Below are 27939 nucleotides of genomic sequence, written 5' to 3'. Positions count from 1 at the left end.
TCACTCTTCATATGACGATTTTGTATTATTTACTCTAGAGAGAATAGAAAGATAATTGTCTTCCCTTTAACAAGATTGATCAAAATTTGATAGTTTATTAGTGATAGGTTAGAAAAGTTCTTTTAAGCTTCAAAACTTAATACTGTAAATGCCTTATCTGTGACTTTCCACAGCAGTTACATTCCAAAAACAGGAAATGCTCCAAGGAAAAAGCAAGGTTCTGAAAACAAGCTTTCTATTTCATACTGTGGCCAGGGCCAACTAGAGGCGGATTCACAGCATAGCTGGAGAAGCTGAAAACTCAAGGTCTTTTCCAAGGCTCTTGCCCACAGGAGAAAGTAGTCAACTGAGCTAGGAGACAAAGAACACTGCTTCAGCCTTGGGGCAGCACTGCCCTTGCCTGCGGCAGTCCTGGGGCTGCTGGTTGGGCTGGCGGGCTGAGCACGACCTCTCCATCTGCCTGGCCCCTAATGACAGCTCCTTCCAGCAGGCCACCTTGAGCAGCCAGACCCATCTCTTCCTTCAGTGAGAAAGAATTCAAACCAGGCACAGCTCATTACCACTTTGATCTGGGCTTCATGGCCACCTGGTATCCTGACCCCTTTCTCCAGGTCAGGCCTGGAGAGGAAGAAGAAAGTGAGGACTGAGGGTAGTAGAGAGGCTACAGTCTCCAAAAGCTATGGCCTCAGGTAAGAATGACCTCTCAGGCAAAAGAACTGATAAGGACTTTACGGATATGGCATTGCCAATAAAAGGCTGAAGCAAAAAGTCACTTTTTGAAACCATCAATAATAAATGCATTTTGATCAACCATGCTAGAGGAAAGAATGAATTACTTGTCCATCTTCTTTCTAGAAAATATTACAAAATCGTTATCATAGAAAGAGGCACTCAAAGAGTATGAAGTCAAAAAATGTAGGGGAACCAGCATTACAGAACTGTATCAGACTATAAAAATATAGTGTTATTTGACATTTTTCAGTTTTATAAAATTTCTGATTTGATGCCATTTCTTTACTCATTCAAACTAATTTTCTCATTCATACCTGATTTTGCATTCATCTTTTAAAATTCTTTTAAGAAAAAGAATTTTCATACTGTGAAAATTTCATACTGTGAAAGAGAGCCCCATAAGTTTAAGCTTCAGGTGCCATAAATGAGGATCTGTTCCTGGAACACAAAAGGCCATGCCCAGTATCCCTGTATTCTCAGGGGATACCTCTGCTGACAGGGATGTTAGGAATCAGTGCCTAGTTCAGTTTCATGGAAAGAACAATGGACTGGAGTGGGACTTCATTTCTATTTCTGGATTAACTTTGTTCTAATTATGTGCCCCTGGGAGACTCTAATGCTCTGTGACCATAGTTTCCCATTAATAAAATGGGATTCTAAATAAGAGCCCCTCCTCATCTCATAGGGATGTCCTTCCTGCATGTAGTATTACAATATAAATGTTAAAACCTTTGTAGAAGAAGACGGCCAACAAAAAGGAAATAGCCATTGGTCTCACTCCTTGCATATTCCTCTGGCTGGCAGCAAACTGAGGTTACTGGTAGCATCTTGGTAAAGCTGTACCACCTTACTATGCTGTCACCACACCACCCTTGAGACCAATTGAAAACTGTCACTCCCTTTCTAAATTTCTAAATTCTAAATTTCCTCAAAGGGGTGTTGTTGGTTGTGGTGGTAGTGAGTTTCCTTTTTTTTTTTTCTCTTTTTATATATGGAAGAAGTGGAAACACTCATTTCCCTCCTGTTCCCATTTCTCTGTCTTTTTACCTTTTACTCAACCCTTCCATTTCCAGATCCTCATTAGCCTTCCACACCATCAATAACCCAGTGCCACTGCCTCTATTCCCTGTTGGATTCTGACCTGGCTATTATCGTCTTCCGGCTCTTCCAGAGGCTTGTGAAGCATCCTGGAATTGGGCTGTTATTCCATTCCCCCAGTCTGGGCAAGAGATGGTGGAAGAGTAACAGAGGGTTGACCTTGTTCAGATTTAGGGAGGGTCCCCTAGTGATGGAGCCATCAGTGCTTTGTGTTCCTCACTGGCCACCCAGTGGGGTCACTCAGGCTCCTCTGGTCCCTGAGGCAGAGGGACCTGCCTTTTAATTTGCAGGGGAAATAAGAAATGTATTGAAAATATGAGACTTGAATTGACCTAGAGATAATTCCAAAATGTTCTGAAGATGAAAAGGATTGAAGGAAATATCTGATGTGTTCAGAATGCATCAGCAGTAATACTGGATAACGCAAAAATGAAACTAGACTGTAGAAATATTTCGATGCCAATCCTATTAACTAAACAAATACGAGACTTGTAAGGCTTAGAGACCAGCAAAGACCTTGTTGGTTTGTTTGTTTATTTTTTACCGAAGTATAATTGATTTACAATGTTGTGTTAGTTTTAGGTGTACCACATAGTGATTCAATATTTTTATACATTATGAAATGAGCACCATGATAAGTCTAGTTACCATCTACCACCATACAGAGTTATTAAAATATTATTGAGTATGTTCCCTATGCTGTACATTACATCCCCATGACTTATTTTATAACTGGAAGTTTATACCACTTAATCCCCTTCCCCTGTTTTGCCTATCCCCCCCTCCCCCTCCCCTCTGGCAACCACCAGCAAAGATCTTATTATATATATAGCTGCCTTTTCAGTGCTGGATAGGAGAATGAGGAATGGGATTTCTCTAAGCTATAGACAGAAGAGAAATAGGAAGAAAGAAGCTAGTAGTACCTGAGAACAACCTCCGTAAATAGAAACTCCTTACATGTATATCATATTTTTGTAATATCATTTTGTACAGACTTCTATTTTCTCACCAGCCTTTCTCACCTTACTGTCTTGAATTCTGAGTTGTCTCTTTGACTCCATTAACTCTCCCCTTTCAAATATCAATTGCCAAATTCACTTACTTGTGTCCAAATACTCATTTACTCAATGCATATTTACCAAGCATCAGCTACATTTAGGGCCCTCTGCTAGATATTGAGTGATATGATCCCTGCCTTCAGAGAGATTACAATCTGGGTAAAAGGCAGCTGTACTCAGATAAATAAATATAGAACAAGACAGGAGATCAATATTATGAGTTCTAAAAAGACAGTGTTTTGAGGATATGGTATATGAGGCAGGAGCTATGAATTTTCAGAGTTTAGGATTTTAGCAATGAGAGCAGGGATGTGAGAGGGTGTTCAGGGATGTGAGAGGGACAGAAATGAGCCAAGATGTTTTCAGGAAATGACAGGAAGTGGGGAGGTCAGGAGAATGGAAGAAGCACCGTCCAATTGTGGAAGGCCCAGTTTGCCACACGATTGGTTCTACATCTTACAAAGATATTGCTCTCGGCAATGTGGGTGAACGGAGAGACAAATAGTCCTGGGGGGAGATAACAGTGGCCTGAATGGAGGCTGTAGCAGAGGGAATGGAAAGGAGGGGCTGGGTTTGAGACACTGTGGAGGTGGAATCAACAAGACAGAAAGACCTGTTGAGTGAGGGAGAGGTTGGAACACAAGACTCTCTTCAGAGTTCTCATTCTCTTTAACCTTTCTTTCCCCCATGACACTGTTCACTACTCCCAGCTTCTTGAAGCTCTCTTCTGTTTTATTTAATGAGGGAGCACTGCCTTGCTTCTCCTTCTGGTCATGAGCAAAAGCTTAATAAATGACCTTTTGTAAGACATTCGGCTCTTCATTCCAACACTCATCTCTCTAAAAGATTAAGTGATTTATGTGACTCGGGTCAAGTTGGAGTTAAGTGGTAGATCTGAGACCCTAAGACTTATCTACCAGACTGAGTTCCATCCCCCGGGGAGAAGAAAAGGGGAAGAGGTTTGGTTGCAGGTGTGTACAGATGTAAGCCTAGAGAATTGAAATGTTCCTAGGACTCTCTTGGCTGGGGAACTTAATGCTTCATACTGGCAGGCAAAAACAGTTTGAAGTTCATTCCCAAGATAGTGAGTTTTAAATAGATATATGATTTGGAATAGTCGACATATAAATCTTCTTCCCAGGCTTCAGCATGAAGCACAAGTTTGATCCAACAGACAGCAACGAGTCTTTAAGAGCTGTAATGGCCCATCATGTCAGAGGATATTTATGGGTTTACAGAGTCTTCAGATATCTGGATATTGTGCAAGCAAGATAAAAAACCCTCTGAATTTTTTTTTCAGAAATAAATGAGTGCTTAGCTAGCTGTGTTTCTTAAATTAAATGACTCAGCCATTGTTCACTTGTAAAATACCCAAGGGTCCTTGTCTACATTTTGGAGGAATGTGCTGCTACATTTCTGTTGGAAGAAAAAAGCAGTTTGGGGGCTGTAGGAAATCACTACTATTTTTGTTTTTCACACTGCTAACTTAATAACAAATATGTTGCTGTGTACAAGTTTTCATGACAGGCATTTCTTAGGTCATATCTCCAGTGACAAACAGGGGTGACAGGAACAAAACAGTCCTGTATTAAAAAAACTGATTTGGGACATAGGTCAATAATCTTAGGAACCATTTTGCTAGACTCTTAACTGATTGGATCTACAGGCTAATGGTTGTGCAAATGGAATTCCTGCGGTCAAATCATTGAGTTCTCCCATTCCTAGCAAGTAGTTGAAGAACTTTTTTTTACTATTTCACAAGCCCTTTTCTTGGATAAGGAGAAAAATTAATGTTATTCTCTGTTTCTTTATGAAATTCTTGCCATGATATGGAATTAAAGTACTCCCTTTCATTCAATGTTTGAAACAAAACATTTTATAAATAAAGCTTTTCAATAAGTAGCTGGTACTAAAACAGTCAGCTCTGCCAGAGGACATTCAGACTCCCAAGGTCTTCTTTTTTTTGTTAACAGTGAACATCTTTATTTATTTTTATTGGGGTATAGTTGTTTTACAATGTTGTGTTATGTTAGTTTCTACTGTACAGTGAAGTCCCAGAGTCTTCTGTGTACCAGAAGCCAAGCCGCTTTGGCTTACTCAAAGCCAGGGACCAAAGTTTTCCTGATTTGTGTCAGGCAGGTAAATCTGGTCCCACGTGGATCATTTCTTTTTAAAAATGCTTTACCAATCTATACTTTCTGTGAGATCAATATTGAGGAAGGGCTGGATATAATGTTTCCCTCTTGGTTTGGGGTATTGAAATGGGAACATATCATATGATGGCCCTGTCTGGAACAAAGTCAGAGGGCCTGAGGAAGACTGCTACAACCATCATCTCTGCTGTAGCCCTCCAGGAAATCTCCTAAATCCGCAGGAGGGAGGTAGAGTTCTCCAGTTTGTTGATGTGGGGACTAGGGGATTGAAAAACATGTGGGAAAGAACAGGTACTTTCTACCTCTGCCAAAGTGACCTGTCTTGCCTTTGAGTCAAGTCCTCCTGGGTTTGAAGGAGTTGTTGCTTTACTTATCAAAGAAAAACTCAGTTTTTCTGAAGAAGAGCAAACTCAACTTCTATTTATACATGATTTAAGTGACTATTCAGAGAACACTAAAAAGCCATATGTAATGAAGTCTCCCCTAGGAATTACATAGAATTCCAACCAGATATACAAGCACACATTTAAAGAAAAGTAGATGGCTGGACATTAGAGGCACTGGGAGGGCAGAGATGAAGACTTGGTTCCAAAGGGAAAAAGGAATCAATTTTAAAAGCTGAGTCCCAAGTCCTCTATAGTGGATCTTCAGGGAGACTCCAAAATCAACGTTAGGGACTGAACAGCTTTTCAGGTGTATGAAGCTATAAACATTTCCTTGGTTGTGAAAACATTTAATCTTCAGGCAAGGGGAGAAATTCATGTGTGTCTCCCCTTAAGATTTCTCTAATCCAGATCACTGGGTGAACACTTAGAGGAAGTGATGAAAAGTCTTCCTTGAGTTTTCCAACCTCTTGCTAGCACTGTCCTCTGGTGCAAGACAACCAACTCCACCTGGGGGCCAAGGCTTAAGGGATTGGCAATGGATAGGTCTAAGGCGTTATCCTTTGGTTCTGGCCACGAGACTTACCTGGGTAAGCAATGCACACCAGCAAAGACCATTGAGCAGAGAAGGGGCATGACTGGAACTCTGTTCTAGAAAGATCATTCCTACAGCACTATGGAGGAATGAATTAGAGCAGGAAGAGAATGATGGCAGGGAGCAGAGTCATGGCTTTTCATACCCTTCAAGTGAGAGATGATGAAAGTTTGAAGGAGGACAGAGGCAATTACATTGACCCACCTGTGACTACAGTTATTGCTGTCAAGAGAAACCATGGGCCTAACAAACCTCCACATGACCCCAGACCATGTCAGGCTTACCTTAATGACCTCAGGCCTATGCCTACTTTCTCCCATGCAATCTTCCACACCTTCCTCAGACATGAGTGTACATATCATAAGCATGCCTGCCTCTAATAGGTTTTAATGGGCATTTTTTACCATAAGAGACTTGTGGCGAATTTATGGTTTTGGCACAGGGCCATTTCCTCATCCTGCTCATAACTAAACCTAGAAGGATCTCCTTTGCCTCCATCATATTTAACTTCTGATCACAAAGACAGGCGAGGCAGGGATGGGCAAATGGTGACAGCCCAATAAACAGCCTCTCTCTCTCAGGATGAGTAAGGTCAGGAGGGTACTGTAAAGCTGAGATCAGCGTGGACTCACAGACTAATAATAAACAAATGATTATTACAGCTTTGTACTGAGCAGTTGCTTTGTACCAGACTCTGGGTAGTTAGCATTCCTATTAAACAAAGAGAAAAACCAAGGCTTATGTAAAATTTAAGAAACCTTAAATACACCTTAAACTTGTACATTGTTATATGAAAATTATATCCCAATAATACTGGGACAAAAATGCACAGTCTATGACACACACACCAAAAATGAAAGCTTAAAATTTCATAGGTAGTAGGTGGCAGAGCATGGGATCAAATCCAGGTCTGTCTTATTCCTGAGCTCAAGCTCCATGACCTTGTGCCAAGAAGACACTGGCACCTCGCCATCGCCTGCACAGATGCTAATCTATTTCTGTACAACCCCATAGTGTAAGGTCAAACTAAACCAAACAGCAGGCATTTCTTCCAGTCTAATTCAATATAGGAAGAAGAGTCTGTCCCAAGTCATGAGAGACTCTTTTAGATTTAATCCAGTACTTGGAACCTGGTCCTTGGCAGAAGGACATTTATCAAAGGATCCAGACCAGATGAACCCTCAGGCCCACTACAGCATGGGTCCAATCTTTCCTATGAGAAAGGAACAGAATGTATCCAGCACCCACCATGTCCTTCCTTCCAGGGTTGGTCATTAGACTCTTCTCAGTCACCTTGCAGGAACTTATTGGCATGGACTCAATTCATAAAACTTATAAACAAGTAGACAGTCTTGGCAGACTTACAAAAAGGTTCAGGTGAGGTTTTGTACCTGGGCACTGATGATTTGTAACCTCAATGAGCACTAGGTTGCCGTATCTGCCAAGGGAAGCGGGTCTATCAGCCAGGTCTACAAGATCAAGCCTTCACCTGCCACTGTGAATTGTCAGCTAAAAAAGTCACTCAGTCCCAAATGGAGAAGCTGCTCCTGGCCATCACTTAAGAGTGCATTACAAAGAACCTCTAAAAAGTCTGATGGCATAGAAAAAGTAAACAGAAGATTAATATTCAACATTTATATACAAGCAATACATAATTAATGATCATTATGGAGAACTTGCTTAGTTCAAATGAGGTTCCAGAAGACTGGAAGCATTTCACTGTAGTACCAGTATTTATAATAGCCACCCTGGGGAACAGCAGGCCCATCCACTTGACAGAACTAATATGCAAGGTAATGGAAATAAGCAGAGGTGAAACGGAGCCACACGGACACTGAATTATCTTGGGAGCCAAACTCCATGTTTGTTTGTTTATTAGCAGAGTGGAGAGGACATTCCTCAGACACCTTAGGTCACACTTGAACTTACCATTTGAAACTGGCACATCAAGTCACCCTGCTGCTTAAAAATCACAGCAAAGAACATTTTGAGGAAATTTGAGGGCAGAGTTTGTCCATGGGGTTCGGGAAGAAGCATGCTGTTGGAGAAGAGGGTGGTCTCCCAAGAAACTCACTGTGCAGCATTTTTCAATTCACTTAACCTACCCTTTTATTACTTTCCTCGACTATAAAATGTGGATAGTATTGCCTAGCCTCCTGTCTTACAGTTTGTGCAAAACAAAATAGAAGAGCCTCTTTGAAAGTGCCTGGTAGTGTGTAAGACAGGAGAGGGAAATGCAAATGGCTCAGTGGACGACAGGAGGGCACAGTGGGGATTTCGCAAACAGGTGATACACGCCCCTGGAAAGGGCCCTTCAGCTCTTGCCCAGGGTTGCCTTGCAGGATGCAGTCCCCATGTCACACGTCCTCCTATGTTAAAGCAAAATTGGAAATACCTTTTGTGCATGTGAGAAATCTCCCAATTTTCAAATGCAGCAACTAAAACAAAAATTTCTAAAAGTCTATTCATGCAGACGGCATCCTATTCATGGACTATTAGTTTGCAACCTCTCCCTAATGGATCATCTAGCATAAGAGCAACTGGGAATTTTATTAGTTGATAATAATAGCTAACATTTACAGAATACTTACTAAGCACTAGGTACTCTTCTAAAAATTATATGAAGTAGTCCCAAGAAGCCCACGAGACAGGTAATTTCATAATCCCCATTTTACACACGTGGAAACTGGGTGAGATTTTCACTGGCTAAAGTTATCTGAATTTTATGGAAGCTTTGATTTTTTTTTTAATTCAGCAGAGTGTAATGTAGAATTCCCCTGCTCTCAACTTTTCTTAACAAAACCCTTCTCTGTGATTGTTCCAAGGAAATATTTTCTTAAAGCATGATTAATTGTATATATTGCCTATAAATAAAGACAGAGAATTTGTCCACATTTCCTCTTATACTTTTCTTTAGCTTACCCTGACTTGTGGAGTTAGTAAACAAAATAAAACTAACAATTCATTTTTATTTTGTCGAACAATAATCAATATCGAGGCTGCAAAGAACAAAGAACTTTATTTGGGGGTCTTAAGAACTGCAATTCAGAAGACACAGATTCAGGTAAAACTGAAAGAGTATTCTGGGAAAGAGAAAAAGTCTTTAACAAGATTGTTAAAGTTGCCAGGCGAGAATTGTGATTGACTCTGATGCAGGTTGGGAGATACTTGTCCTTTAAGGAATCACAAGTTATTTTAGGGTAAGGGTTTGATAAGTAGATAGGCTGTCACGTTATTTTAGGGTAAGGATCCAATAGGTATCTTGAGTAGGACAATGAGTGATCAAAACGTCAGATTTTGTGCACGCTGAGACGTGCAGAAGTCCCACTTCCTCAATGGCCGCCCGGCTCCATGTTAGAGAGCTCTCTTAGCAACATCGACTTGATTGTGATTGTCCTTTCAGTTTACCTGGGCAAGTGGCCAGGGGAGGCAGTGTTTAGCCTGACTTAGCTACTAGAGCTGAGCATGGAGTGGAAGAGGTGAGCTGCACAGTGTCCGTCTTGTGTCAACTTCCAACACAAGGGCACTGAGTCCAGAGGTGGCACAACAATGTTTCATCTTCTTGTTATTGTGAATTAAAGACTCCAGCACAAGTCCTTCATCTGGAAAATAATATCTCGAGGGGGTCTTCAAGTTCAAGAAAGGTATTTCCAAGAAGATGTAGGAATAAAGAGAGAGGACGAGGACTGCAGAGGAGAGGTCTCTGTTTCTGTGTGAGCAGTCAAGGGGTCAGGTGGGTATCGGAATGATGCGACGCCCTCATCCGGTCTCCTTCTTCCTTGGCCGGCCTTTGTCAATATCTTCGCGGATTAGCCTGACTGCCAGAGAGTACATGGAAGAACACTTGAAAAGCAATGTTCCTTGTGGGACAATTAGTAGAAAATGATCATCTGTTGTGATTGTTTACAAAGGGCTAATGGTGAAAGACATTTCCTGATGACCTAAAATCCCGAAGTATGCAGGAGCCGATTGTTTTTCAGTCTGAGATGGTATTCCTCCCCTCCTAGCACTCCCATTTTCCATACTTCAGTTTTCTCGGCCCAGCCATTGCCAGCATTCTCTTGCAGCACGGGCGTGAAGGACTCCCAGATGGTAGAAGGCTGTTAGAAAGATAAGGAGCTGGCCAAGGAAGGTCACAGTGAAGGGAAGTAAGAAATGGAATCTTACCAAGGGTCAGTGGGTGGCACTCGGAAGATTCCGGTGCACATGAGTGACGGACTTGGGCAAAAGAGAAGACCAAGTGGGCAGCACAGACGCAGAGGAGCCTCAGCTCTGTCCGTGAGGCTCCGGGCCTGCACCCCTCCTCTTCCCGGCTGTCACAGGCTGAGTGCTTCCCCAAGGAACGGGGGAATTAGAACAGGATGTGTGTAACCCCCAAGGGAATCTGAAACAAAAGCAAAACAAAAAAGAAACTTCCTTTCATGTGCCCTTCACCAAAAGGGCATTCTTTCTGAGAGGCAGAGAGAGTTCTCTTAAAATGGTGTTTCCTTGGCCTGTGAGAGGGAACTAGTCAGTGAATTCTCAGAAGCAACAATAAAGGTAGTCTGGGGATTATGACAACTTGTAGATATCCTTGATATTAATCATGAAAGGAAATATCAACCATTAGAACCTTCCCAAGAATAGGTTATACTGGGACAGAGGGCAGAACACTACTAATTTTTTTTTAAAAGAGCCACACGCCTCCCCCTGCACTACCCCCAAAATGCAGCCTGTGCAACACATTCAACTGTGTATGCATTTACAGAGCTTTGGCACATGCCTAGGACTGTGCTACGTGTTTCTTTGTATGGCCATTAAGAGAAGGCTTTTTTCATTAAGCAAAGACATCACACTGGGGATGGAGCTAGTGGGGTCAGGAGTGGTTTTCATGCTCCTCAAGCTTAATGGGGAATTTATATCCCGGTCCTTGATTTGAGAAGGGAGAACTGTCTTCTGCACATTCCAGAAGTGGGCATCTCAGAAGGTGAGGGCATCACGGGTATGGAAGAAGTCTTGGGGCTTCTGTGTCTGCAGTCAGACAACCTGCAGCCCACTGCAGGCCCAAACCTAATGCTCTGTAGAGAACTAGACCCCGTTAATCTGGGGGACTGTTTTGCAAGTGCCAAGTTTCCTGGAACTTGCGATGATTTGGAATGAGGAGTAGAGGCAGGCCCAGAGCAAAATGAGCTGAGCCGGGAAAGGGGAAAATAGATTCAGAATGTAAAAGCAGGGTTCTCTGATGGGCTGAGGAACTGACACATGGAAAATGTAATGCATTATTGACAAACATGTATGCTGGCTGCAAAAATAATTAACACAAGCAGAAAAGAAATAGGAATGAAATGGAGCAGAAAGACTTTGAAAGATGTGAAGTGGCCGCTGAAATTGCCAAGCTGATGTCAGAGAGATGATTAAAATTTTCCAATAGAGCAGGTGACTAGGTAGTTAGGAAAGTGGGATGTAAACCGAGAGAGAGTGGATCGTTCTATGAATCTACACTGAGGTACTAATCAGCATTTCATGTGAAACTTTTCAGTGCACATTTTAGCAGATGGAGGAAGGTCTTAAAAGCGATAGCTAAACCGAGTCTGGCTGCCTTTCTGTTCCATAATAACCGTCCTTGGAATGGGTACTTGCTCCTGTGAGCACTGCAGGATGACTTCTTTGAATAGAATTCCAGACATATCGATATGCTCACAAAGGCAAGATATCTGCAAAACTCCAGGACCAAGGGAGAGGAAGGGGAAGCAATGAGAGGTTTCAGTCTTCCTAAGTAGAGGTGCCTGGATGAACAGGCTCTAAACAGGTAAGCTGAAGGCTCAGTAATCAGAACTCAAAATGAAGATCAAGTAGCAACAAGGAGAGATTCATCTGCAGGCCAAACTACATGCGTGCATGCAGGCACGCACATACACATTCTTGTAGAAACTGTATTGCTGCCATAACAAAAACAATTAGATGGTAGATTGTGGGTATGTTAAAAGGGAATAATTGTTCATGATCAGAATGACTTTTTCGCTCATTCAACAGAAAAAGACTCTTATTTTTTATTTGTTGGCAAAGCCAAATTAGAAAAAATATATATCTTTATGACCATAGGAGACAAATGAGTGATACCAAATACCACTAAAAATGCTATTAATCTACAGTAATATAAAATTACCATCTCAGCACAAAGAAAGCCTATATAATCTGAATTTTTCTAGCATCATAAAAACGAATGAGAAGCGAAATTGAGAGTAAGTAGGCTTTTGAGATGCCATTAAGAGTTACATGCATTGTTAACAAATGTGGCTAGACAGACTGGTGATTTACCTTGAGAAACAAATCTATAGAGACACAGAAAACTTCCAGCTGAGACCAACTCACTGCCCTTCTCGTTGGTTGATGACACCTTTGAGGGTGTTATTCTCCTTTTTTAGATATTTAAGTGTGGCTGACTAGCCATTGACTTCAGGGATTATTTCCCTCTGTTTTCATTTGCTCATTTTCTGCACATTTCAGAAGCCAGAAGTAGTTTGGGGTGGGGTGAGGGTGTGGCAAGGAAAGGAATACAGGTCAGGGGTTTCTGCCTCTGTCACCTTAAAAAAATTGAATACCAGCATCTAATACCATTTACATTCATTCAGAACCTTTTATTCTCTCCTCTTCCTCAATGTCACCCATTTCCTGCAAGCACAAAACCTTTCCACTTGCATCACCTTCATCTGCATGTTGAGACTCTGCAGGTCCTATGGTCTCTAAGGACCTTCTAACAGCATTGCCAATAACCCTGTGAGACAGTCTGGAGTTGTCCTCACTTTGGTTTCCTTCCTAACAGCCAACAGTTAGCCTCAGGAGTCATCTCCCCCTTTCTCCTGCCTTTATACCCACATGTACCATGATAGCTATGGCCCAATTCTTACCACATCCAACAACTATTGGGTAAGTTGCCATATAATTATTATTGTCAACGAGCCAGCTTCTAGCACAAGAAGGCATGATTTACTCTCCCACATCCACCACTTTCCTCTATTTATCCCAAAGGATTCCCATTCCTTGGATAAGGCTCCTTAGTAATAAGGAGCCCTGCAACATCAGAGGAGAGGGAGTCCAATCTAATTCTGTTCCTCACCACCTGCATGTCCTCTACCCCACTATGCCATCCTCCAAGTCTTTTTTTCTCTTATGTGCCTTCCGATGCTTTTCTATAGCACCCCAAAGAAAGCCTCATTTCCGTCTCCTTCTCTCTACACCTCTGATTCATTTCTCCTTGTCTACAGAGTTATTATTTGTAAGAATAGCTAAAAATTGTTGAGCTCTTACTGTGAGCCAGGCAATGGACTTTGCATTTTATTTGGATTATCTCGTTTATTCTTCATTATGGTTTTATGAGGAAAGTACTACTATTTTCATGTCCACTTTATAGAGTAGAGAACTGAGGCTTTTAGATGAAATAACTTGCCCAAGTTTACAGAGCTAGGAAACAACAGCAGCAGGCATGGGACCACGCATTCCTGTTGTGTCTGTTGTGCTGGAAGGCCTTGCACTGTGAAGCCGGGGGCGACTCACTGACTGCTGGTGCAGCAGCGCAGGACAGAGATGCTGACATCTTGCCTCCAGTCCACTAAGTCCCAACCAACCTCCCTGGCAGAGAACCTAGTGACGACTGCCATGGAAATGACCTTTCTCCGCACCTGCTCAGGCGACTTCCAGCTGCGAGGTGGGGGGGAGGGGCTCCCTGCAACCTTGTCTGATTCTAGTCTGATCCCTTCTTCAGCTAACCTGCCTCAGGACAGGGGACACACCAAGGAGCGTTAGGCAGCAAGCAGCCACCTGTGGTCCAACTTGCCCTTGGAGAAACAGCATTGAAAGAGACTTAACATACTTCCTAACAAGACCTGCCTTTTCTTTCACACTTTTCTTTCACAGCCTTCTAGATATGTACAAATATCCACATCATCCCCCTTGATGCAACCCTTGCCTGCAACTTATTAACTGGACTTCTTATCAAGAACTGATGAAAAATCTGAATACAGTAAAAATTGAATCCAGACACAAAAGAGATTCCCTGCAAATTCTTTCCTGTCATCTGTTCCTGCCCTTTGCTTAAATAGGCTATATTCTTAAATGCATTACTTTTATTTCCCCAAATGAAATTTTTGAAATCAACTGAAGTATTTGAAAGTGAATAAAACATCATGTATTATTGCTATCATCATGATCAGTTCTGCATTTGATGTAACGAGCTAAATATCAGATTGGTTTTAGCCCCAGCTCAGCTGTTGAACTTCAAAATTTAGGATGTTTCCCCCCTGTAAACCGCAATTGCCACCACCAACCCCGCCACCTATCAGAAGGGTTTTGAAGAGAAAAGGTTACTAGATTCTGATTTTTTTTTTCAAGTATTACAATCCTGATTTTAAAACAACTTCACTGATGATGTGCTCAGAAATTCTTGAAATTTATATAGGGCTTTAGAAGCTAAAGTTTTTCTATATATCTTACAATTTTTCTACCAACTTAATTGTGTCACTGGCATAGTCTTCCTTAATAGAACTCAGCACCTAAAACCATGCTAGCCTGGAGATTTAGCACCACTGCTTTTGTGTTTTCAAGACCATTGTTCTCTCACCACTTTTCATTTGAAGTACAATTACCTGGGCATCCAGTGTCACCATGTGCTTTCCCTGCATCATAGTAAGTAGGAACGGGACAGAGATGGCTAACTGAGGAGGCAGGGGAGACCAGGGAAGAGCACATCTGGGCATTTGGGGGTGGCGTGTTAGAACCCGTGGCTTAGGAGGAGGGGGCTGAGTGGATGAAAGGAATCAGCAGGTCTGAAGCAAGTGATGGTGGAGAGAAGACAGGAGCCCGACAACACTCTCACGGTTTGCCTGTCCCCAGAGAACAGGATCTGGTCTCTCCTCTCCTCCAGCTGGGCCTACTGAGTTTCTCCTTTTGGTTCTCTTTCTTCCCCTGGTAATCAGTTCCCTGCCTCACTCTCTCTTGCTGTGGCTGCACTAAGTCTCTCCTGCTCTTTTCCTTTCTCCCAGACCTTGCCTTCGGCTGTGCCAGTGGTGTTCTTTTGTCCCTGCTGCTGGCTCCAGGGCCCCAAGCATTACTGTTGCCAAAATCTACTGGCTTGGGGGGCTGTGACTGCACTTTTTTGTTAAGGAGGGACCAGGAGGTTTGTGTGTCTCTAGTGGGCTGGAGCTTAAAATGTGAACTCCTGGGCTACCTTCTAGGTGCTGCTCCCCATTTACTACACATGCAAACGATGTGGTTAGTGCCCTGGGTCACTAGGTCGCCCTTTAGCATAGACAGTATATGTAACAGAGGTTTTACCTTGGAATAGTGCCCTGGAAAGTTGATCTGGACACATTGGTTTGTGGAGCAGATGGGAAGGAGTCGAGTGTGAGCCCTGCAGGAACCTTGTGGATCCTGGGCACCTTCCATGCTCAGCCTCAGCTCCAGGCTTGGGCCTTGCCGCTCAATTAGAAGCTACAGGACAGGAATGAATGAATGAATGAATGAATGGGTGAAGGGTTGAATAATGCTATCTGGAAACAAAGAAGGACTGGAACGTGGAAGTCAAGGGATCGTACAGGCAGTGAAGGGCACTAGTTTCTGGACCCCTGCAGCTCATGCCCAGCACTCAGGGAAGCCACACTGCCAGTGGCAGCTCTGAGGAGCTAGGACACTGCACAGAAGGCAGAGAAGCATATAAATAGGCTGCACTGCTCCACGGCTTAAGATTAATATTCCTACTTAATACTGGTTCTAGGGTATGAATTTTTAGACGATAATTCTTTAAAATTTATTATAGTTTTAAACTTAATTGGGTGAAAATATTTCTTGGTGGAGGAGGGGATGCAATTACCCAATTATCAAAGCTAGAATGAATCCTAGGAGGGGCACTAAAACTATCTTTAAGTACTGAGAGGATTTTATTACAGCAACTCTTAAAACAATAATGAATGTTACGTGTTCCTCAGTATTTTTTGTTTTTACAATAGAAAAGGAACACACAATTTTCAAACAGAAAACAGATTTGCATTTGTGGAGAAGAAATAAGAAAGGGCTATGGGCCAGTGAATTCTCCTTGCAAACCCTCACCACCTAAAATTGTTTTTTCTCTGACGTTAAGGAAAAGGGGGTGGGGTGTGGAGGGGAACTCTAGTGCGGTGACGGACAATGAAATGGAGATGTGGGAACTAGCATTAAAAATACGCTGGCATTTTCCCAAACAGGGAGTGCTGACAAGTATAATCCTATTACTAAAATCACATCAGCAATGAGATAAATGAAATAAAAACAGGATCCCCTGAGACCAGAGTGGCTACTTGTCCACAAAATCCTAGTGCGTTGTATCAATCTGTCCCCACAAAAATAGTATGTAGTTGAAAACAATGTTAAGGAGGATTTTAAAACACATCATTGAGATTACAGCACCTTTTAAAATAAACAGCGCTGCATACCAGCACAGGTAAAATGTCATTGTGAGATGGGGATCTGATATCGATGGCATGCTTTATGTCTTTCCAGAGTGTGATAAAATCTGTTCACCAGACGTACTATTTGTCTTCTGTGTAGCATACTTGAGCATCCTGTAGGCCTGAGGCCCATTTATTTCATGTAATTGCCTTTCCTGTGCACACCTTAGGGCACCCTAATTCTCCATTTTATTTCAGGCACTGTACAGGGTACCATCTGGTAGTTTAAAACTCATCCCGTTTTATTGCGCTACCACAGTGGCTGTATTCAGCCGTACTGCAGGCTTTCAGGTGGGGAAGGACTTCTTACTACCAGCTATTTATTTTTGCCTGAAATAAAGTCACCTTGAACTATAAACATGCAGGATTCACACGTTGATCATCACTGGTCCATACAAGCTTGACAGAAGTTCCCGGGCAACCTGCAGACTCAAAGCAGTTTTGAACTGCTTCACGCACAGCTGTTAACTTATGGAATTGGGATTCTAAATTCTTCGCCTATTTCTGCACGTAATCATATCTTTTTAGTATCTCATTTGTATTACTTCAGTTCAGATGAGCACAAAAATAAATGTATTCCATCACATCTGGAAAAGTACCTCCGAGAAATCGCTTAATATACAAAGCTGCACACCTCATTACGAGGTTCGTCACTCATTTCCAACCCAGCCTTACCGCTGTTCCTCATCAACGTGGCTTTTGTTTCACTGTTGTTTTCATTAAATTGTTAAATCATTTTTCAAGGGAATTTGCAAGATCTTGAAAAGGCGAGTTTGGCAATAATATACTTGGCAGAAGGAAAATAAATCTCAGGACCTCGAAGCTTTTCTGCAGCGGATCCCGGATGAGAGCGCCTTCCCCCAACTTGTGCACAAATTAGATAGGAAGTAACTCTGCTCTCCTGAGAATTCATCTCCCGCCCCACATCAGCCCTCACATGGATGCGCCCACACAGCTGGGCAAGCCGCTTTAACAAAGGGTCCCTGATATGCAAATAACACACACCCAGCTGCACGTTTCCAAATGAGTCATTGTTCACCTGCTGGTTCCTGCCTCACCAAATCCCTCTTGCTGCCTGTGTTCTGTATTCCCCCTTCTCTCCCTTCCCTCCCAGTCCAACAGCTAAGGTCTGCCGGCTTCTGGAATGGCAATGAAAAGGCCGCAGCAAGAACAGGCCAGGCGGGGCGGTAGGGCAAAGTGAGAGATGAGTTGGCTTACCAGCCACTGCTGCCTCTTGACGTGTGTTATCTCGGCATTGCCCAGGGAGATTACCAGTCTTTGGCCAGAGACACAGAAAGACTTCCAGTGTACAATCTGCTAGCTGGCACCAGTGACCTGTGTAAATCAACAAATCAACAGTCAGGAGATGCTGCTGTTACCACAGGCACCTTGGCCCTTCCTTCTGGTGTTGGGTGACCACGGCTCAACCACAGTTGGGGATGGAAGAATATTTAAGGTGGAAAAGGGCTGGCTAGAGACCCTTTTGCAGCAGATTCTTTACATGTTTTGCATTCGTGGCAATGACAAATGTAGCTAAATGCACCTGGTTGTAGCTGTCTGCTGCGATCTAAAGCCTGTTTGAGTGAAAAGAATAACTCCCTCTGTTATTTATTGTTGGAAGCAGAGTTTACTTTGCTGTCTTTAACCTCAGCAGAAATCAGCAATGCCAGCTTGAGAGCAAACTGATGAGTTCTACGCAACGGAGCAAAGAGTCGTTAGCTGGAGTCTTGTAAATCAGCAGAAGACCAGTGACCGAATAGATTCGTATTTATTTTCCTGGAGTTACCCCCTTCTTTGACTCTCAGGTAATCTCATTCTATAAAAATGTTAATGCTGGTCCGAATATGAAGGGTGATTTTCCCCCCACAGCTCTGTCAAACATATCTTCCCAATAATTAAATGTGCATCCTTGGGCTCTAAGAGCAGTCTCGTTGAACAAAGCAACCGCAAATCCAACTAACCTTTGAAGAATGAGGGTGTCAAAGTATAAGCAGATGTTTTAATTTGCACAATGCTGAGAATTTTTGGATGCCAAATGTTCCTGAAATAGTTATTGTATCTCAACAGAGGAAGAAAGACACACTCAGAAATAACCTACAAACCTCTCAGTTACAGCGACACTTTCTCATTCAGCAGAAGTGATATCGGAAGTGTTATTAAGAAAGCTATATATTAATCAGCATCTAATGAGAAAGTAAGATAACTTTATAACTATAAAACAAGAGGGCATAGCAAAATTTTATATGCACACACATATACACACAGTCTCTATAAAGTCCATAGCCAGGTTAAACACAGATTTAAAAGAAAACACTCATGCTATCCCTTGTGTATGCATTAAAGATTTCTAAAATGATTTAGGGGATGTATGCTATTTTTTTAAAAAAGGAGGATACATACTCTAGCCATGAAATTATAGCATCATGTTGTCTGGCTAGTTGAACTTGCATTGCTTTGGGGAAATGTTAGCACACGTTTTTCACAAGTGGATGAGTGCAGGAAAGATTTATATTACACATAAGGAAAAATGTCCTGACTTTCAGAAGAGTTGTGAGAAGTCCAAATAGTTTACCCAAGAAGGCTGTGGAATTTACCTCCTGGAGATTTTTAGCAGCAGACAAGAGACCCATATGTTTGGGTTTATTTCAGACTAGTTTGAAATGAATAGAATGGGCTCATCAAGAGTTTCCCAGTCTTTCTCATTTTGTCACATGCCTAGGAACAGCCTAAAGTCCAGCTGCCATCCACCAAGCCAGGCCTCTATACAGCCTTCCTCTGAAGCCATCTTCCGTCAGGTCCTAGTCATCGCTTACTAGACCCTCCTGATAGAAAAGGTTAAGCTAAGGAATTCTCATGTGGTGTTGGTGGGTTGGGGAAGGGAGGACTGTAAATTGGTGCAGTTTCCATGGTGGATAGTTTTTCAAAATCCACCAAAATTAAAGTGTATATCTCTCTGTTCCTACAATTACATTTCCAGGACTTTATCTTACAGATCTAGTCACATGTTTCAAAAGGACCTACGAATTAGTGATTCACTGCAGCAGTGTTTGTAATAGCAAATAATGGGGAACAACTTAAATATCCATCCAAAGAAGACTGATTAGGGCTTCCCTGGTGGCGCAGTGGTTGAGAGTCCACCTGCCGATGCAGGGGACACGGGTTCGTGCCCCGGTCCGGGAGGATCCCACATGCCGCGGAGTGGCTGTGTCCGTGAGCCATGGCCGCTGAGCCTGCGCATCCGGAGCCTGTGCTCCACAACGGGAGAGGCCACAACAGTGAGAGGCCCGCGTACCGCAAAAAAAAAAAAAAAAAAAAAAAAAAAAAAGAAGACTGATTAAATAAGTTAAGGCACATATGTGTTAAAAGAAAGAGGCAGCTCTATACGTCCCTGTAAAAAGGATCTCAAAGATACTAATAAATGAAAAGATTAGAATATCATGTATAATATGCTCCTGTTGGTTTTGTTTTTTTTTTTTTTTTTTTTGTGGTACGCAGGCCTCTCACTGTTGTGGCCTCTCCCATTGCGGAGTGCAGGCTCCGGACGCGCAGGCTCGGCGGCCATGGCTCACGGGCCCAGCCGCTCTGCGGCATGCGGGATCCTCCCGGACTGGGGCACGAACCCACGTCCCCTGCATCGGCAGGGGGACTCTCAACCACTGCGCCACCAGGGAAGCCCGCTCCTGTTGGTTTTAAGAAATAGAAAAGAGACTTTTCACAGTATAAAAAATAACTTTTGAACTATTATACCTTTTGGATTTGCATTGTACTTACTAAATTAAATAAACCAAAATAAATGACTAGGGAAATAAGAAAACCTTTTTTCCAAGCTAAAATCCCCCAAATAAAGTAGGAGATTTATTCTGTGTCATTTCTGTTCTCCCTCCATCTTTGTCAGGAAGCCCCTAGTATAAGGTGGCATCCAGTGAGGACAGGCCTGTTTGACTCTGTTGTCTCTTCTCCTTCCTGCAGCTTTAAATTTCAGAAGAGAGAGAAGAGGAAGAAAGTGGCAGAGCCTGGTGAGAGGACACTAGAGAACATGTCCTTGCTTCACAATTTGGTTGCCATATAAACATGAATTGAGTAGAGCTTCCTGAGGTTGCACAGAGGGCTAAACTTCTGCTAGGACCATGGGAAAAGCCTAGAGGGGCCAATGGCCAAGGGATGACCACTTCCATAGAGGAAACACTCTGACCAGGCCCCACTAGGCACAAGGTGAGTGTTCAGCCCAACCATTGCGGTTCCCTTTATTAAGGTCTGTGTCAATAAAGCCCGGTAGAAATGTAACTCAGCAACATTAATTCTGGAAAGTCTCAGCTAGAACTCTCTGAAAATTATTTGAAAACACAGTTGTGGAATCACTTGAAGGAAGAATCAAACAGCTGTACTTAACACTACAATTGAGTGCAGCAGTTGGAATATGGTAGTTAGCAGGTATGGGCCTACCTCTGAGAGATGAGAGATGAAAGTGTGCAACCATTCTAGGCTGTTTCATCATAAGGGATCTATATCCACCTCACTGAATTAATACGAGGGCTCTTTGTTATAATCTAATCAAGAGTCTGCCACAGTGCTGAGCACAGAGACTGGATCAAAAGACCATGGCCAGTGGGTTCTCTGCCAAAATACTTGCCACCTCAGCCACTCCGACTCTTTCCCAGCTGGCTCCTACATGGATGAGGCAGAGACCCTCTAATGGGGTCATGAGACAGACCCTCATCCCATTGCGGACACTAGGCTGGTAAGTTAGTGATACTTCTCAACCAAATCTAAAAAGTCAAGACACCAGTCCACAAAAGGCCAGAATCACTGTGCAGGCAACTGTTTAACGTGGTAGAGATAATATTTCTCCGCCTAAAAATATCGTACTTAAAAGAAAGGAGGGCTTCCCTGGTGGCGCAGTGGTTGAGAGTCCGCCTGCCGATGCAGGGGACACGGGTTCGTGCCCCGGTCCGGGAGGATCCCACATGCCGCGGAGCGGCTGGGCCTGTGAGCCATGGCTGCTGAGCTTGCGGGTCTGGAGCCTGTGCTCCGCAACGGGAGAGGCCACAACAGTGAGAGGCCCGTGTACCGCAAAAAAAAAAAAGGAGACCTCAGTTCCAGGCTCCTACTCTCGAGGTTTTTATTTAAAGTATACCCCATCTTTACTTGCAGCTGAGAGGCTGAAGATTAAAAATTAGCCACTGTATAGTAGCTGAGCAGTAACAATTTTTCATAAAGGTTTTTACTACACATTTGGGATTATAATTTCAATATTATGCAAATGCATTTTATGGATCTGTAATACGGAATGTGTACTGGCGTTAATGTGCAAGGCTCCAAATGAGCCATTTCGGTGTCTGCTTTCAATGTGTATTATGAACAATAAGTAAAATGTTCTGGTTTAGAACAAATAATATAAAATCTGAATTCCTCTTGATATTCATCAGTGATGAACAGCCCTACGCAACTCCCAAGGAATTCTTCCGTTGGACACAATTAAAAACTGGCTCTTAACCAATATATTCCTGTTTATGGCTTCTCTTCTTGGATACGATGTGAAAGTAAAACAGATACATTTAATAGGGAAAGGGGTAGTTTCCCCCTGTTGATCAGAATCAGGCATTAATCAGATGCGTGCATTAGGAAGGGCGTGACCACTTACATGTCAAGGTAGTGGCCCAGGCTACTTCTGTTTTCAGAGGTTCTAAGTATTACGAAGTGAAGAAACATCTAAACAGGGTTACAAAGCTTGTGGCATATATTTTCAATTAATAAACAGATTTCATGCCTTTACCACAAAATATTTCAGACAAGATAACTGTTGATCTAAACATATTTAAATAACATGCAAATAATATTCCTTAATAGTTGTTGCAAGCCTTGTGATCCAACATGGGGACCCAGGTTGAATTTCGTCTGACGTGTGTTTTCTTTAACTCTGTCAGTGTGTCGTTGTGGGTGGTTACAGATTAGAAAAGACTGAAGGCTCTTCCTGAATGCAGAGGCCTGAGCCAAACTGCTCTCCAGGCTTCTCTGAGATAAAGCTTAAAAAATGTTTTTCCTTTTTAATTTCTTTAATATTTCCACATTCTAATCTTGCATGATGGCAAAGAAAGCAAGACTAAGCAATGTCACATGTACTGAAGGTGGTAGCTGAGTATACTCAACAAGTAATGTAGAATTTCTATTTGCATTGATTTATGTAGGACCTTGGGGTCTATTGATCTTTTTTCTTCCATGTGTGTTTAACACCTGCCTCCTTCTTTGGCAGTCTGGAGGAAGGCAAGTTTGCACTGTCTAACAATTATAGGCTGGGCATTCAGTTGAGTAAGAGTAATGTAAAAATCTTCTCTATCAAACAGGCATCCTTAACTTAATGTATTTCAAAATGCCACAGATTCCATGACTTATCTTCAAAATGGTAATAAAAATATCCATGCATTGAGTTCTTACTGTGTTAAGTGTTTTATATGCATTGTCTCAATTAAGTCACAAAGTAATCTCCCAAAGTAGGTTTTACAATCCCTATGAAATGGCTGAAGAATCTGGAGTTTAAAAAGATCAGGTAATTTGTACAGTCACACAGCTGTGTAGGCCTATCTAATTTTGCAACCCAAATTCTTGATCACTGTATAGCCCTGGGTCTACTATTAATATGGTGGCCAGGAGTCTTGGCTTCCTTTACCATGTAAATTACAGCAGTGGTGTTTGGTCCTTCAATCTGACAGGGACACTACAATTAATATTAAAGTCTGATTCAATTTCAACCGGTCATTACATCACTGTTGTCTACCTTGCTGCAGTTGCTAACTGCTTTCCATTTCCCCCTGACATTTCTCCATTCTAGATAAAAGTCTGTGGAAGGAAAGATGGATACAGCAAGAAGGTCTATCCAAGAACTTAGTAAATAGGTGCTGAACAAATAATTCAGATTTTTAAGTTCTCCCATCAAATTCAACAAAAAGTCTTTGACTACCTGCAGAGTGTAAGCTATGATTTCTGTTCCTGAGTCGTTAAAATTTCAAAAATCCCAAACGAAAGCCTATTGGTAGTAGGGCAGCCCTTCCAAGTATTAATTTACAATCAATTTTGAAAGGAGCTGAGTATATTGTGTCCAAATTTGAAGATGAGCGATGGGCTATATGCCAATAAGCAGATAAGGCTCCTACCCCAACAGGTAAAATATGAGATGCTGAATAATAAAGCCTGAAGTACAGTAGAGCAGGCCTGAGCAAACAAGTAGCGCATCCTCTTGAAATATTCCCAGCACCATTTGCTGAGCCTTTTCTGGGCGCTAGCCCTCTCTTAATCGTCACAGCACCCTGTAACGTAAATAATATTGTCTTCATTTTGCAGATGAGGAAATTGAGGCTCAGGTAAAGTAAACCATCTAACATCACAGTGTTAATAAGTTGTTGAATGAGGATTTAATTCCTGATCTGCTTGATTTCAGAGAACATGAGAGAGAAACAAAGAGAAGATAATGATTTTTTATTTTTAATAGTCACTATCCTCTTTTTTTTATTGTGGTATAAGATACATAACATAAAATTTACCATTTTAACCAGTTTTGAGTATACAATTCAGTGGCATTAAATACTTCACAATGTTGTACAACCATCATCACTATCTATTTCCAGAACTTTCTCATCATGACAAACAGAAACTCTGTACCCATTAAACAACCTGAACTGGGTTTTAAAGGAGGAGTGGGAAAGAAAATGTAGTGGGTCAGAATGGCATTGCCGACACAGGGGACACACAGGGTGTTATGTGTGTAGGAACTACAAGCAGCTGATTGCTGATTTTTGTTTTAAATAGACCCCCTTCTCCAGTGCTGTGTGGAGGTTGGATTTGAAGAAGAGAAAGCTGGGAGCAAGAGACCAGTAGAGCTGTTGCCGTGGTACAGGTGAGCTATGATGGCGTAAACCTGGTGGTGTTAGTAGCTATGAAGAGAGGGTAGAATCAATCAACTCATACAAATAACATCAATCTTTAGTGACTGACTGAATAGATGGGATGGAGGAGGAGGATTTTTAATAGTCACATAATGATTTTTAAAGAATGAATCTCACTATTCTGAAACCCTGTAGCAAGTTTTGCCTTTACTGTGGTCCTTATCAAATTCTGCTTTGTTGTTTCTGATCTTCTTATATCACCCTTACTTAATTATAAGCTACTCTATTTGGGAGAGGGGAGCATGTGCAGACCATTTGTTACATCCTTCACAGGCCTTGTTAAGTGCCTGAGGCAAAGTAGATATTCAATAGGTATTTCATTTATTCCTCATATATTTACTGGGTATGTACTCTGTGGCCAAGTCCAGTAAAGAGGACAAGCCATGCCCTCCAGGAGCTTCCAGCCCAGTGGGGAAGGTGGTTAAAGAAGCAAGGCTCTCACCTGGGTGTGGATGTACTCTAATAGGGGAAGCAGGGGCAGACGTCTAGCTGGAGGGCTCAGCAGAGGTTTCCCAGAGATGTCATCTGAACCCACTCCTGGAGCGTAAGAGCCAGGCAGAGTAGGGAGGACATCACAAGAAGAGGGAACAAACAGGGATGTACAAAGGCCCCCCACCCCCGCCCAGTCAGAGATAAGCTGTGGATGGCCTGTTCCAAGAATTCCAAGTCATCTGGAGCTTACTGTTCACATGTAGGGTGAGGGGGCTGCTGTGGGAGGGGAAGGCAGGGGCAGAGGGGGACCAGCAGGAGGGGTGGTGTAGAGGTTCAAGGGACCAAGTGCCCCACGCTAAAGCGCTTGTCCTTTGTCCTGGCCATTCTGGGGATGGTTTTTAACAGGGGAGAGGGAGGATCTTGTCTTCTGGAGAAGAGAAGGCCATTTTGTATGTAATTTGGAAGGACACACATATTTTATCGTTATTCTTAGAGCCCCCCACATCTGTTTTCTCTCTTCATTAAGCTGTGGGAGCCACCTGGACTAAAATACTGAAGGAATCTTTATTTTGAATATCCTTGTGTTTAGGCATCAGAGTTTAGTTCTCAGAGATTTAATTAGAGCTGCATTGAGGCACTTTTTATCTTAACAATCTCTCTGTAGGCAGAGGTAACAGAATAACAGGAATCAATATAAACAACCTAAGTGGAATACCTCAGAAAGAAAGAAATATTATTTTTGCTGATGCACAAGTTTTATTTTGAAAAATCATGAAGGTCGCCATTAGGAAATCATTCTTCCTTGGCATTGTGTTGCATGCTCAACAAATAGAAGGTAAATATGCTAAAATTCATGTCTTTTTCATGAAAATAGCACATAACTATAAAGCTCTTTGTTTTCACCCAACTGCTGAAAACATTTGTGTAGGCAATTTCAGTAAACATTTGGAGAATTGGAAGTGCTCTCTCCTACACATATGGTTCTTTATGAAGAGGTAATTTTTATCTGTGTTCTACTCAATTGAATATTTATAAGTCTGTTTGGCCTCAAAGGTGCCTGATCTCCCCCCAAAATACAACCGCCCTGTACAGCTAAAGTGAGATTTATTCAGTTACCCTTTAAGAACTTTGTGAGTTATTTTCATTTTCTCCTCATGAATTTATTCCCAGTACAATCCTAAATTTGTCTAATTTGCTGTGTTATTGCAATTAGTCAACTCTCCCTTAGTTACACAAATAATAGCCTTATAAGTTTGAGGCTGTAAATCACTCATCCATTAAAAATGCCGTTTCCTTGTACTGCAAATTCGATTCATTTAGAAGAGAAAAAACCATGGCATGGAACAGAATTATGCAATGTCATGGACACATTAACATTTGGATCAAAATTTTACATTGTGTCAGCCAGTAAACAGTATAAATGGTCCAGATTTGCAATAAATAATTGTCTATTAATACTCTGGCATGCTGTAGCAAATTACAGTCGCACTTCAGTAAACACAGCTGTAGGTAGGCTCCAGGGCTGAGGGAAGCAAGTGCCACAATTGGTTTGAGTGGAAAGAGCCTGTCTTTCAGGGATGCGGCCACATTTCTCCAGCAACTGGGAGCATGGCTGTGGATTAAAGGCCCCTTTTTGTAAACGCAGGAGGAAGACCCACTGGGCCCTTACTGTAGCTGGAACATGGGACACCGGGATGCAGCCCCTTGCCATAAAACCTACAGGAAGCGTAGATGCTGAACTCAACAAGGGCACCCCTCATGTTTTCTAAAGGTGAAAGGGATGGCAGCACATTTTATTAACTAGAAAACTCTTCCTGGTGCACGGGACCGACCTGGAGGGGAAATAGGCTTATGGCTGGAACAGCCACAATATTGGGTGTTGATTATGGAGCCACTAAAGGACCGCCCCGAAGCCAGGCTCTCCCCAGAGTCTGCCTTATGTGTAGCCAGATTTAGGCCCTCCTTCCATCTCTCCCCTCCAGAATCTTCCTCATTAGCCAATTGAAGAAACTAAAATTAATGCTATTTTCATTGTTTGGCTTAAGGCTTTTAAGCCCTGACAAAATGCAAACAAGGTGTCAGGAATGGCTGGTAAATAGATACATTCACATTCATTAACATCTTGGCCTGCAGCAGATTATCAAGTAACCAAAATCAGGGTACTGAGTAGGATGAGCTGGAACTCAGGACAAGTAACCTTTCCTATGGGTGAGGGGAGAATGAAGTGTTGCCCAGAAGACATCATGAGGGCACAGGGCGTGACAGGGTGCAGGGAGCACACAGAAGGGATCAGGGAAAGATTCAGAAAAGTGGCTAACATTTGTATAGTTTATCTGTGAGAGAAAGTACTGCCACTACTATTATCATCCCCATTTCCCAGATGAGAAAACAGAGACCCAGAGATGTTACAGAACCTGCTCATCAAGTGTATCCAGCCAGTGTGACAATTTATACGGAAGAATCAGGTATCTCCAAAAGCTAATTTATCTTACTCCATAATTTAGCCCAAGGCTTTCTAGGAATAATAGAATTTACTGATCTTAAGGCCATGTAGTTCAATTAATTGAAATTGTGTCCCCTGGCAAATACCAAAGTTTTATGGAATTCTCTGTAATACAGATTCTAGGGACTTCCCTGGCGGTCCAGTGGTTAAGACTTCGCCTTCCAATGAAGCGGGTGCAGGTTCGATCCCTGGTCGGGGAGCTAAGATCCCACATGCCTCAGGGTCCAAAAACCAAAACAGAAAACAGAAGCAATAGTGTAACAAATTCAATAAAGACTTTAAAAATGGTCCACATCAAAAAAAACCTTTTAAAAAAATAGATTTTAGATTCAATTCAAAACGTTAAATTTATTTTTTTTCTACTACTATCCTGTTCAGTGTCACTCTGCTCATAAAGAAAAAAAGGTTCTCTATTTGCCTCCAAATTTAGTATTCATTTTCTCTACATCTGTACATTTAAAATACATAGAAAAGTTAAAGCAGCTTTATAAGTCATATTTTAACAAAAATATCGATATCTTAAAAAGCTGGCCATCTAGAGATATATGATTTTTCTTGATTGAATTGGATACTATTTTCATCAAAATTATA

The sequence above is a fragment of the Phocoena phocoena genome, chromosome 7 (assembly GCF_963924675.1).
Source record: "Phocoena phocoena chromosome 7, mPhoPho1.1, whole genome shotgun sequence".
Lineage (NCBI taxonomy): Eukaryota > Metazoa > Chordata > Mammalia > Artiodactyla > Phocoenidae > Phocoena > Phocoena phocoena.
This window is presented reverse-complemented; position numbering follows the sequence as displayed.